This window comes from Leptodactylus fuscus, chromosome 2 (genome assembly GCF_031893055.1).
Source record: "Leptodactylus fuscus isolate aLepFus1 chromosome 2, aLepFus1.hap2, whole genome shotgun sequence".
NCBI classification, from domain to species: domain Eukaryota; kingdom Metazoa; phylum Chordata; class Amphibia; order Anura; family Leptodactylidae; genus Leptodactylus; species Leptodactylus fuscus.
In genome coordinates, this window is record NC_134266.1 from 93,308,004 (window position 1) to 93,321,490 (window position 13,487).

The 13,487-nt window shown below is 40.4% G+C and overlaps 1 protein-coding gene and 1 long non-coding RNA gene across 3 annotated transcripts in view; one reads left to right on the forward strand and one right to left on the reverse strand.

Annotated features, from left to right (window-relative positions):
* The window catches only part of LOC142194831 (uncharacterized), a 138,670-nt gene that overhangs the window by 65,880 nt on the left and 59,303 nt on the right, over nt 1–13,487 (reverse strand). For both annotated transcript variants that reach the window (XR_012715050.1, XR_012715049.1), the window contains one exon: nt 8,522–8,663. This is a non-coding gene — a long non-coding RNA (uncharacterized LOC142194831). The remainder of the gene's footprint in view (nt 1–8,521; nt 8,664–13,487) is intronic.
* LOC142194820 (speedy protein 1-A-like) overlaps nt 11,163–13,487 on the forward strand; it is an 80,263-nt gene continuing 77,938 nt past the window's right edge. The window contains exon 1 of the mRNA XM_075264196.1: nt 11,163–11,305. The gene's annotated coding sequence lies outside the window, so the exon portion shown is untranslated. The remainder of the gene's footprint in view (nt 11,306–13,487) is intronic.

A 13,487-nucleotide genomic window follows, 5' to 3' on the forward strand; every position in this document is an offset into this window, starting at 1 on the left:
GTCCTAGAGTTAAAGGGGCTCTATTATTGGGATAAGTCATTGTTAACTAAGCACACCCCTGCATAGCCTTTAGAAATTCTATTTCACACCTACCTTTTGTATGTAAATTGCCTCAGAGGCTGTTGAATGAGTCAGTTTTATTCATATGCTAATTAGCTTGCAACCAGCACAGAAAGTTCCCAGCAGCCCTCGTCTCTTCTATTCTTTCCTATCTGTGTGTGCAAAGAGGAAGCAGGAAGTCAGCAGCAGTAGCACAGACTACATAGGAAAGAATAGGCAGAAGGTGCACGATGAGACTACTGGGGTGCACTAATTAGCATATTAATAAAAACGGGCACATTCAAAAACCACTGAGGCGATTTACATACAAAAGGTAGGTGTGGAATAGCCTTTCTAAAGGCTATGCAGGGATGTGCTTAGTTAAAAATGACTTTTCCTAATGATAGAGCCCCTTATTAAACTACAGAAACACGATTCTGGATGTGTTCTGCCTCCTAAAACATCACCAAAGTTTGTAACAAACATTAGGTTCTAAGACCCACAATAAACTTTTTACACTAAGAAAGCGTTGGAGTGGCAGTCTATAGGCCAATCATTGGTAGGTCTGTCTGATTGTGCATGTCCATACTGGGTCAGTATAGGAATTATGTGGATAGGCTGTATATTTTTACTTATCCATGCTACCTGTGTGGTACTCTTGAATTATATTGGTTACACTGCTTATGAATTAGCAATTATACACTTTTAAGAGTATTTATTATCAGCCATATCCTATTACATGTGATCATGCTTATGAATTGTTTTGTTCTGTTTTTGAAGCCTGCTGACGAAGCCAGTGCGTCGGGGCAGCATTTCTTACACCTCCTTCTACTATTTTTAGTTGCCACATATCTCTTTGGGTATTGAAAAACAAAATAAAATCCTGCTCGTCTGAGTGACTAAATAGAAATGTTAACCTAACTATATGTGTGGCTTACTACCAACCACACAAACAAAACAAGCACAACGTTGTCTCACTGGACTCAGGGTTACAGGCAGACCCATACAATTCCTTTCACTCCCTGGATCTGCATTGGAATGCAGGATTAAAAACCTGGGAGACATATAGCGAGATTCCAGCACCCTGCCTGTCACCCTCTTACAGTATATATTAGATAATTAATTAAAATGAATGTTTATTTTTTTAACTATACTTTTTTAGACCTGCTTATTTAGTGCAGTATATTGGCTGTCACCTTTCTATCAACAGAGAGCCTATATTCCCTGCTCATCTCTGGTGTCATCTGTGGATTTTATATGGATGCTTCCATCTCAGAGAATGTTTATGACAATTTCTAGATGACTAGTTTCTTTATCATGGTCAATTCTCTGTTGCATTTTCATCATAACCAGTTATAGAGGTGCCTGCCGCTGTCTGAACCTGGTCTCTGAGCTTCCTCACTTCCATAAAATAGACTGATATGTTCCCTATGTGTGAGGTATTTCTGTAATATGGCTTCAGCACTAGACTTATCCTTGCCATGATCCTAATGTGTAAGAATCAGCAGATTTTATTATTAGCATCAGCAATGTTAAATGAGTGAAGCTCCAAGCTAGGGTTTCTGGACATTTTTGCCTGACACTGGGTTCACACCAGCGTTCAGCACTCCATATTAGGTTTCCGTCTTCTACCGGCAGTAGACAGAAACCTGTCATGCAGAGTCCGGCCGTGAGCGCCGGTGAGCGTTTTGAGCTCTCCGCGGCGAAACTGTTTTTTTAAAACCGGAAACAGAGTACTGCATGTTCGAATCTGTGTCCGGTTAAAAAAAAAACTGATTTCGCCGCGCGGAGCATAAAACGCTCACTGGCGCTCACGGCCGGACACTTTTCAAACCCATTCAAAAGCATACCTAATCATCTGGTATCTGGTTTCTGCATGTGTGGTCATATCCATTGGCAACTGATTGAGACAACAGACTCTTACCACTAAGAAAGTTAGAGAAAATCTTTAAAACTCTGTAGAATTTTTAAATACTTATATTTGCAAAAATGCTTAACTTTTAATTATCAACAAATATATATTGTGGTAAAGTGTACTGTTATATGGTGGACAGGGTGTATATCTCGCCTGGTTTCCTCAGCCAGGCGAGGAGAAGGAAACCCAGAAGAAGTGCTGCTTTTGCAGAACATAGTCTGCTAGGGCTCTTTTTGTTTACCGTAACATGGGCTGGTTTTTCTGGACTGGAGGGCAGGTTGGTAGTGCGAGCCTTCCAGTCCACACTCCAGTGTGGACACTACACTTTGTGATGTATTCACTTGACCTGCTCTAGATTAGAGCGGTAACCTGATGTGTAGTTAGAGCCGGACAGGCTTAGGTTTTTGTTTCTTTTTGCTTTGCTTGTAAGGTGTTTTATGCTGAAGACTAAATAAAACACTCCGGATTTTTAATCCTACTGCCTGTCTAAACTGAGTCAGTACCGTTCCCCAACCGTGTGAGCTGGACCTCCTTACAATATATATATGTGTATATATATATATATATATATATATATATATATATATATATATATATATATATATATACACACACACAGTATGTATATATATATATATATATATATATATATATATATATATATACACTGTATATATATATATATATATATATATATATATATATATATTCATGGTCATGAGAATACCCCTTTAACTTAATTTTGTTTTGTGATTTCTCATTTTACAGTAGTTATTTAGATACTGCTACACAGTGATCCTTTTTTTTTTTTTTTAACTTGGTTTGCACATGGTAAAATACCACACATTTAGTCAGCAGGATCTTAAACATCCGGTTACTAGAATATGGATAAAATCTGAATTAATCTATGCAACAACTATACAGATGAAACTACCAGGAATGATATTCCTCAGCAGACTGTACATCCCATCCCATTGTTTATAAATTGAAAACTGATTAATCCATGCTAGTAGCCTATTATGAAAAGAGCCAGACACGGCAAGTGAAATGACTTTGTTCCATCACAGGACTGAAAAGTAACATGGAATTTGACAAGTAAAGCTTAGATACCCAATAAGGAAACTAAAGTTACAGTAATATATTTTTAGAAACAATCAGACAGATTTATGAAGCTGGCTAAAAATATAAGTTTCTGTTGCCCATAGCAATCAATTACAACACATCATTTGCTAACGTGATTTCCAAAACTGAAAGCTGTGCTACGATTGGCTGCTTTGAGGAACAAATCTGACCCATTTTGTCTTTCAAAGGTGAATTTTATATATTTTTCTGAACATCTGTAGGTGGTCATCTAGATACTGGTCATGTTATGAATTGCTCAAAATGATAGTAGTATATTCATAGAAGCTTAAGAAGTGTTACACTTAAAATCAATTAATTATTTAACCACTTCCAGACCACCCATACAGTATATACGTCCGGATAGTGGTTCCTTGTTTTGCAGGGACGTACCAGTACCCGTACGTCCTTGCAAAACATGGACGAAGCAGGGAGCTGGCTGTCACTACAGCCGGAGTTTCTCTATAGAAGGTAGGGATGGTTTACTGCCATCCCTTTCCTTCCCAATTGCTGTATACACAGCAATAGGAGCTGCTATCATGCAGTTCCCCTCTAACTGGGCAATTTGCCAGGGATCAGAGACTTTGAGAGATGCTGGATCCTACAGGACCCAGATCAGGAGGCTGCATTACTCCTGTAACTGTGGCTAAAGTATCAGCCCAAGTATGATGATCAGAACTCAGTTATGTATTTTTCAGTCATGTATTATCATGTGCTCATATTAACCCTTTTGGTGCAGGAATGTGGTATTTCTTGTTTTGTACTCAAAGCCCTTTGTTGTCCTATCCCTAGTTCCGTTAGCATACCCGTGTTACACTCATTATCTCTGAAGGGGTTTGCTGCAGACCCATGGCTGGAAGAGCCTTATGCAAACAGACCAGTGTCTGCCTGGAGCTGGCCACAGTACAAACAAAATATGATTTTTATAATTCCCCAGTGGAATTGCCTATAGTCGCACTGATAAATCCCTTGGGCGTGCATTGCAGAGACGAGCTCCCCAAATCTAGACTTTGTATTGTTGGGCACAGGGAAAAGGTGTTAAACACTGAACTTATTACACAAAGGGGATTTGAGTATTATCCTTGGTTTGTACACTATGGGGATCTCTCTACAAACCCCATCATAACACTTGCCTTACACTACGGTCATCTGGCGAGGAATTATGACTGTTCTTAGTTATTTGGTTTCAAGATGGAGAGTAGGACTTCCCCTCCTCATGACATCACTCAGGAGAGGAGACCAGGGTAGTATACGGTCTCTCCTGGAAGGGGGAAAAGCTCTCTTTGTTCCTGGCCAGCATGTAAGACACATGCCCTTTGAACTCTTTTTCCTGGACACCAGGTAAGTCAACACATGCTCTTTGACTGACTTAAGCATGCACCCTGAGGCCTAGTGGTGTGGGAGAACTTCACTGGCCCACACAGAACTAAGGTCTCAACCCCATTAAACACCTTTTGGATGTACTAGAATGGAGATTGCAAGCCCGGTCCTCTTGTCCAACATCCACCTCTGCCCTCCCAAATGCTTGTCTGGTTAAAATTGTTTTATCTGCAAAGTAGGGAACAACTGCATATTAACACATATGAATTTAGAATGGGATCCAATAAGAGCTCCTGCAGTTGTAACATTTAGGAGTCTCAATACTTGCCCATATAGCATATCCAATATACGACTATTTTCCAATATTAAATGACTGATGTATTACATGCTGCTATGAGACTGAAAACTGTAACTTCAAGGCCTATGGCAGCATTGTTTAAGAAAAATCTTAATGTTAATGATTTTTAAATGAAAAAAAAAAATATTTAATTCAGATTTTACAATTTAAAACTAAAAGAAAATCAAGGGAAAAAAATAGCTATTCAAAGGAAAGCGTAGAATTGATTGTAACATTCCACCAAGAACAACAAGCTTGGATTGCCTAAAGCTCTGAGTTGTCACAGCAGAAATAAGCATAACACTTACATAACTAGAAGGATTTAGCATAATCAGTCTGGCTCACTCCACTAACTCTCTCAGCTCTTATGCAACTGTGTAAACAAAGTTCAAGGTTAGGTTCACTTCTCCCATAGCTTTCTAAACAAGGCAGGCCCTGTATGTTATGGTACCAGCAAGTATTATTGCTATAGACAACTGATCTCTAACACAAAAATGCAATATAGCTTCTTAGCTACCATAAGGTCTATGAAATAAATATATATTTTAAAAATATAATCTGCTACTACTACAGGTATGCTCACACAGAATTTTTTGCAGTCTGATTTTGAGGCGGTATCATTTCAATGGGAGTCAATGGCGTTTTTTTCCTCCGACATGACCCATCTTCAGGCAGATTCTGCCTTGAAATCAATGGGAAGCGAAAAAAATACAACAGTTTTTGGATGCGGTTTTTGCAAAAACCGCATCAAAAACTGCAAGTGTTTTTGTTTGTTTAAAGGGAAGTTTCCATGTCTATACAATAAGCTGGAGCAAAAAAAAACCAAAACCAAAACCGTGACAAAAAAATACAACAAAAACCGCATCGTGTTAAAAAATAAAAGCTTAACATTTTTTTCCTAACTCCTGAAGCAGGTTTTTTCAACGTACAAAAACATACCCTACTGCTGCTACTAGTGATGATGATGATGATGATGATGATGATGATAATAGTAATAATAATAAATCAATGCCATCAAGTTTGCACTAAAATATGAGCCCTAATGTAAAACCACATGTAATGTAAAATGTAAATAAAATTTGTAGAAAAGGATTTAAATACTGGTGTTTATTGATAAAATTCATATACAATGTACATACAGATTGGTTTAATTTGCTTGGCCAGATAACTCCATTGATATATGTGCTAATAAATACCTACTTCTACATGGTAAATTAGACTGTTTTCCTGATCCTTTTATAAATTAGATTCTTTGCACATAGAAAACACAGAGGAACAATCATTGTAAGTACCTGCTGGATATTTTTAGTACAATCACTGTGTAGGAGTTTCTTCTTCTCAGCTGAAAGCATTGTGATCACCTAGTGACAGCTTTCATAAGATCAAGCAGCAGACAATCTAACTGGAGTTTATGGTTGATAACTAAGATGTATACAATGATTTATAGATTTACAGCCAATTCCATGTTATATAGAAGCACTCACTGGGGTATTCCTTTTTGCATTTCATCAACTTTGCATGTGGTAGTATGTATATATTGAAAAAAAAAAAATTTGCATTTTTCATTTTAACCATTATAAGGATTGTGCAGGGGCTCACACACCAGTTATGGAATCCAGACTGGCTGCCATGTTAAAAGAATAAACAGAAGGTCCCTTCCCTCAGCTGTCTGTATGGTATTTTTTCTGATAGAAAGGGAACTTCTGAAGACAAAGGTGTTCCATCCATTATGTCCAACAGCAGTAGGAATGTAACCCCTCCAATCACCTAAGATCTATCCAGTGTGCAGAGCTGGGAGCAGATGACCCCATAAACTGAGTACTGGTCATGTAACGCTAATGCAGCTCAGCTTCTATTCAAGACCTTGTAAGGTGTGATTCATAGAGTCTGATGCCCTGCCAAGTTAATGTAATTAGAGATGAGCGAACACTGTTCGGATCAGCCGATCCGAACAGCACGCTCCCATAGAAATGAATGGAAGCACCTGGCACGCAAACTTTGCCGGCGGCCGGCCGCTTAACCCCCCGCTTCCATTCATTTCTATGGGAGTGTGCTGTGAGCGTGCTGTTCGGAACGGCTGTTCCGAACAGTGTTCGCTCATCTCTAAATGTAATATGTACAGTGGGGAAAAAAAGATTTAGTCAGCCACCAATTGTGCAAGTTCTCCAACTTAAAAAGATGAGAGAGGCCTGTAATTGATATCATAGGTAGACCTCAACTATGAGAGACTAAGTGAGGAAACAAATCCAGAAAATCACATTGTCTGATTTGGAAAGAAGTTATTTGCAAATTATGGTGGAAAATAAGTATATGGCCACCTACAAACAAGCAAGATTTCTGGCTCTCACAAACCTGTAACTTCTCTATCCTCCACTCATTACCTGTAGTAATGGCAACTGTTTGTTGTTGTTATCAGTATAAAAGACGCCTGTCCACAACCTCAAACAGTCACACTCTAAACTTCGCTATGGTGAAGACCAAATTGCTGTCGAAGGACACCAGAAACAAAATTGTAACTCTGCACCAAGCTGGGAAGACTGAATCTGCAAGAACGATGAGCAAAAATCCCAGAACACATGGTGGGACCTAGTGAATGTGCTGCAGAGAGCTGGGACCAACATAACAAAGTCTACCATCAGTAACACACTACGCCATCAGGGACTCAGATCCTGCAGTGCCAGATGTGTCTCCTTGCTTAAGCCAGTACATGTCCGGGCCTCTGAAGTTTGCTAGAAAGCAAGTGGATGATCCAGAAGAGCATTGGGAGAATGTCATATGGTCAGATGAAACCAAAGTAGAACTGTGTGTTAGAATCACAACTTGTGTTTGGAGGAGAAAGAATCCTGAGTTGCCCAGCGAAAGCCCCAAAACATCACTGATCTAGAGGAGATCTGCATGGAGGAATGGGCCAACATACCAGCAACAGTGTGTGCCAACCTTGTGAAGACTTACAGAAAACGTTTGACTTCTGTCATTGCCAACAAAGGATATATAACAAAGTATTACGATGAACTTTTGTTATTGACCAAATACTTATTTTCCACCATAATTGGCAAATAAATTCTTTCCAAATCAGACAATGTGATTTTCTGGATTTGTTTTCTCATTTTGTCTCTCATAGTTGAGGTCTTACCTATGATGTCAATTTACAGTTGGAGAACTTGTACAATTGGTGGCTGACTAAATACTTTTTTCCCCACTGTATAGTTCAAATATGGATGAACCAATATCCCTTGATAAATTCTGAAGAAGTAGCTACAGTAGGTTAAAGGGTCACAGGTTCTACTATTCTCAAGTAATTCCCTTACAGAGTTAGTTGCACCCTCCTTCCTTGGTGTTTGTCAAACATTCAATGTTATCACATAGACTTAATAAATCTGGGATTCAACAATTGTGAGGTTTCTAAAAACAACACAAACATTTCTGTCCTACACTGAAGCATGAAGAATGACTTTAGTGAACTGATACACTAAACTGCTTGAGAGACAAAGTATACTTGGAATAAACGTTTTGTTAGTTATTATGTTAAGACAGTATTCTATGTTCTCACATACTATCTCAAACAAGTTCCACAATACCTTACCTAGTTATCATACAGGGAGGTGTGATCCTATCATATAGCATAACGATAATTATACTTAGCACATAATATAAAATACACGTTTGACTATAAAAAAATATGTTGTTTTCTATATTCACAATTTATTATTTAGGCAAAAAGAATAGTTGAAATGCACTAAACATTAAACTAGAAACATTCCATGCCATCAATATATACATTAAGTGAATACCTTTGATGTTTGAGGCCATGAATGTAGTGATAATAAAGATGAATCTTTTGCATTGGGTTTCCAAACCATGTCATCAGCTTTAGGTATTCATTTCTGGTGGTCACTTGTCAAGTTGCTAAGATGGCAGAGAAGCCATTATCAGCTGGAAAAAATAAAAAAACATACAACACTCATTTAAGTAATATGACTCCATATAACCAGTATGAATATCAGTAAAATGGTTCACAATGTGCAGTTCTATGTCTGGGACCCCCAATGAAAAGCACCATGAGCGTTCAGTAGTACACCTGTGAGGTCCACATCCCTCTCACTGCTTACATATAGACAAGGCTTATCTCTATGAATGGCTGTGACTGGTACACCGGTGGTCTCACTTAAAGAGGACCTTTCATGTCCTCAGGGCACATGCATTGGAATACACTGCTAGAAAGCTGACATTGGCTTTCCCGTTCTGTGTCCCCGGAGAGGAGCTATCGGTGCCATTACCGAAGCTCTTCAGTATCAGAAGGGAGTTTCTGACAGTCTGTCAGGAACGCGCTTCTTCACAATAGCGTCTATTGCGCTGTATTGTGAAGAGGGGGCTTTGCTTACCACCCAGCCATGATGCTGAGCAGTGAGGAAGCCCCCCAGTACTCGTCTATGGTTGAGTACTATCGGGAGGGAAGGGGGGCGTTCCTCAAATCGTTTACAACTTATCTGAGTGGTTTTGCCCCATACTTGTATACAAGCAGGTATGTTTACAATGAAGTCTATGAAGAGGGTCGCAGTAAAAAAAAAAAAGAAAGAGAGAGACAGAAATACAGCATTAAAAACTATTAATTCCTGAGAAGGCTGCATGGATAGTAACTTGTGATAACCCCACTGTCTATAGTGTAGATTAGAGATGAGAGAACAGTGAAATGTTCGAAGTTCGATTCGAGTAGCCGCTCAATACTCGACTGTTTGATCGAACATCGAACCCCATTATAGTCTATGGGGAATAAATACTCATTTAGGGGGAAACCACTGTTCGACTCAGGAGGGTCACCAAGTCCACTATGACACCCCAGGAAATGATGCCAACACCTCTGGAATGCAACTGGGACAGCAGGGGAAGCATGCCTGGGGGCATCTAAAATGCCCAAGTCACTGTATTACGTCGAGATCCCTGTCAGCTTGCAATATGCGCAAGCTGACTTTTTCCCATAGGAATGCATTGACCAGCGTTAATTGGACGAATGCCGTACAGAGTACAGCATTCGGCCAATCAACGCTGGTTCTGCCAGAGGAGGCGGAGTCTAAGATCGGTCCACAGCAGTCTCCATACTGGTCCGATTTTAGACTCCGCCTCCTCACAGACGAGCCTCTGGCAGAACCAGGGTTGATTGGCCGAATGCTGTACTCTGTATGGCATTCGGCCAATCAAAGTTGGTCAATTGCCGTTTCCTATGGGAAAAAGTCAGCTCGCGCTTATCGCAAGCTGACAGGGATCCCGACCAGATAGAGCCCCAAAGAGCTGGGTGAGTGACATTCCCACCTAAATAAAGGTAATCCCTAGCTAACCCTTCCTGTACATCTATCCCGTCTCACAGTCACATAGTTCACAGTCTCATATGAACCGGATAGTAAATCCACTATTCGTATAAATTGGAGGTCACCTGAATTAGCCAGCCAATTACTTTTTCCGATTTTTTTTCTGATGCCTCCGTTGTCGTAGTTCCTGTCTCACCTCCCCTGCGCAGTTATTGGTGCAAAAAAAGCCAGGGAAGGTGGGAGGGGAATCGAATTTTTAGTGAGTTTGCCACCTGGTGTTCGACTCGAATCGAACATCTCGAACAGCCAGATATCTGATCGAACATGTACTCGGTCGAACGCTGTTCGCTCATCTCTAGTGTAGACGTCTCTGCTTGGAGGATCTCTTTTCTTGCTCCCTTCACCCTAGAAGTACTTTCCTTTAATAAAGTATATTACAAAATCTGTTATTATTACCTGCGCTATGTATTCAAGAACAAAAAAAAGCTGTTAAACTGAACAGCTGAACGAAAAGAAGGAGGGAATCAGGGGCTGTGTGTCAGGTAAAGGAAGTAGCAACTCCTATGATGACATAACATTAAAATTAAATAGGAACTTCTGGTCTTAAAGATAGCATGTACATGTGGGCAAGACATTTAAAGGGAGTCTATCACTGACACCAGCCACTGAACATCACTAAACACGTCCATCCTGAATTCAGCTTGTCCCCCTGGGCATTGTGAATTGTGTGAGTTGATCTTCCCACTGCCCATGGAGAAGAGGTGAACGCAGGATGGGCGTAGTTAGTGATGATGCACCAGTGCTCAGTAATAGAAGAAATACAAAATATTGCAACTATAAACCACGTAACAATGTTTTATTTTGAACACTATAGCTATTGTTCTAGAGATCCAGTCAATACTGTAGCTCTGCATCACAGTCTTTTGTTTTAAAAGTGCTGAAATTGGTAAAATGAGAGCTAGAAAACAAGCCAGGGACACAATAGTGTCATGGTAAACAAGAAATAAGTAACTGAATGAAATCCCAGCAGCCTTTGCAACAGGATCAGCTGAATTAGGACAGTGCCAGAGTATCACACTGCTTGTTGACATGCTAAAAAAAGAAGAATATTCTCACTCAGAGGCCCTTCTGTATGTTCAAGGTTTCTGGTTTCACAGACAGAAAATAAGACTAATGTAGGCGCTCTGTCTGCAAGATTATTTAACTCCTTTATTATTGCATGTACAAGTCCCAAAAGAATTAATACAAAAATCAATAAAAGACCACAAATAGGTAAGCTATAGGTCTAATGCATATGTTGTGTTTTACCTGCATACTTTTGTTTTTACTTCCATGTGTTCATTTCTGTAAATTTGCATTTCTTGACTCTATGCGTGTTTAGTGAGCAGGCTCCTCCTGATATGATGGAAGAGCAGATTGTTCTCTCTGCAGCAGCATCTTCCTCCTCCTTGTGTTCTACTCTTACTAAATTGTTACACATAGAACTTTATGATAATTATAAGGAAGGAGATTCACATACTGCTTGAAAGTGAAGACGTCCCGGATTTTGATAAGCTAGAGCCTGACTGTAGGCTGTTGTGTGGTCATAATGTAGTTATACAGTTCATTTAGCTAGACACTAAATCCCAAACTCCAGACAAAATAGTGAATAAGTAGGAATCCATACCCCCACAGGGCAATAGTTCATGCTGGTTTTAATGTGTATGCATAATTTTTAAGATATTTTAATAAGTTATAGTTTTGTGTACTTACAGTAATATTTCATCTATGCCAACCCTTCACTATCATTAATATTATTTTGGGGGTATACAAGTCAGTATCCAAACACAGAAGCCCCAAAGAGGCAATAAAATCTCAATTTTCCTTTTAAACTATCACACGCCCTTTAATTTTATACATGCAGAGATAAACCAGAATTGCTTACCTCTAATCTAAAGCAATAAATGGTTTCTGCCGTGCAAACTTCCGCGCAGCTAGCCACGACGGAATGCTGATGCAGTGCGGCATCCCGCTCCTGATTAAGCCCAAATGAATGAGCCTAAACAGGAGCGTGCCTCAAGCTGCGGACGTATAATATTCCATAGTGTCCCTTTCATACAGTATAATGTCCAATAGCGGCCCCTTCACACAATATAATGTTCCATAGTGTCCCTTTCATACAGTATAATGTCTAATAGCGGCCCCTGCACACAGTATAATGTTCCACTGTGGCCTATTCACACAGTATAATGTCCCATAGTGGCCCCTCCACAAAGTATTATGTCCCATAATGGCCCCATCACACAATATAGTGTCCCATCGTGGCCCCAATGGTGTAAGTTGGCAATATTGTAAAAATATGGGTTTTAGCAGAACCTGAAATTTTTGGGGTACACCACCAACAAATTATTATTATACTCTGGGGTCCTTAAAGACCCCAGAGTATAATGATCGGAAGCCCAGGGGAAGTGACAAGCATTAAAACCATTGGTACTCAATTTTCCTCCACGATTCCCTGCTGTTTTCGGTCCTCTTCAATGAAATCACAAATGTGGGTTACACCGGCGTCATTATGCATTGCGAGATACAGGAGAGGTGAGTACTAGAGATGAGCGAACACTAAAATGTTCGAGGTTCGAAATTCGATTCGAACAGCCGCTCACTGTTCGAGTGTTCGAATGGGTTTCGAACCCCATTATAGTCTATGGGGAACATAAACTCGTTAAGGGGGAAACCCAAATTCGTGTCTGGAGGGTCACCAAGTCCACTATGACACCCCAGGAAATGATACCAACACCCTGGAATGACACTGGGACAGCAGGGGAAGCATGTCTGGGGGCATAAAAGTCACTTTATTTCATGGAAATCCCTGTCAGTTTGCGATTTTCGCAAGCTAACTTTTCCCCATAGAAATGCATTGGCCAGTGCTGATTGGCCAGAGTACGGAACTCGACCAATCAGCGCTGGCTCTGCTGGAGGAGGCGGAGTCTAAGATAGCTCCACACCAGTCTCCATTCAGGTCCGACCTTAGACTCCGCCTCCTCCGGCAGAGCCAGCGCTGATTGGCCGAAGGCTGGCCAATGCATTCCTATGCGAATGCAGACTTAGCAGTGCTGAGTCAGTTTTGCTCAACTACACATCTGATGCACACTCGGCACTGCTACATCAGATGTAGCAATCTGATGTAGCAGAGCCGAGGGTGCACTAGAACCCCTGTGCAAACTCAGTTCACGCTAATAGAATGCATTGGCCAGCGCTGATTGGCCAATGCATTCTATTAGCCCGATGAAGTAGAGCTGAATGTGTGTGCTAAGCACACACATTCAGCACTGCTTCATCAAGCCAATACAATGCATTAGCCAGTGCTGATTGGCCAGAGTACGGAATTCGGCCAATCAGCGCTGGCCAATGCATTCTATTAGCCCGATGAAGTAGAGCTGAATGTGTGTGCTAAGCACACACATTCAGCACTGCT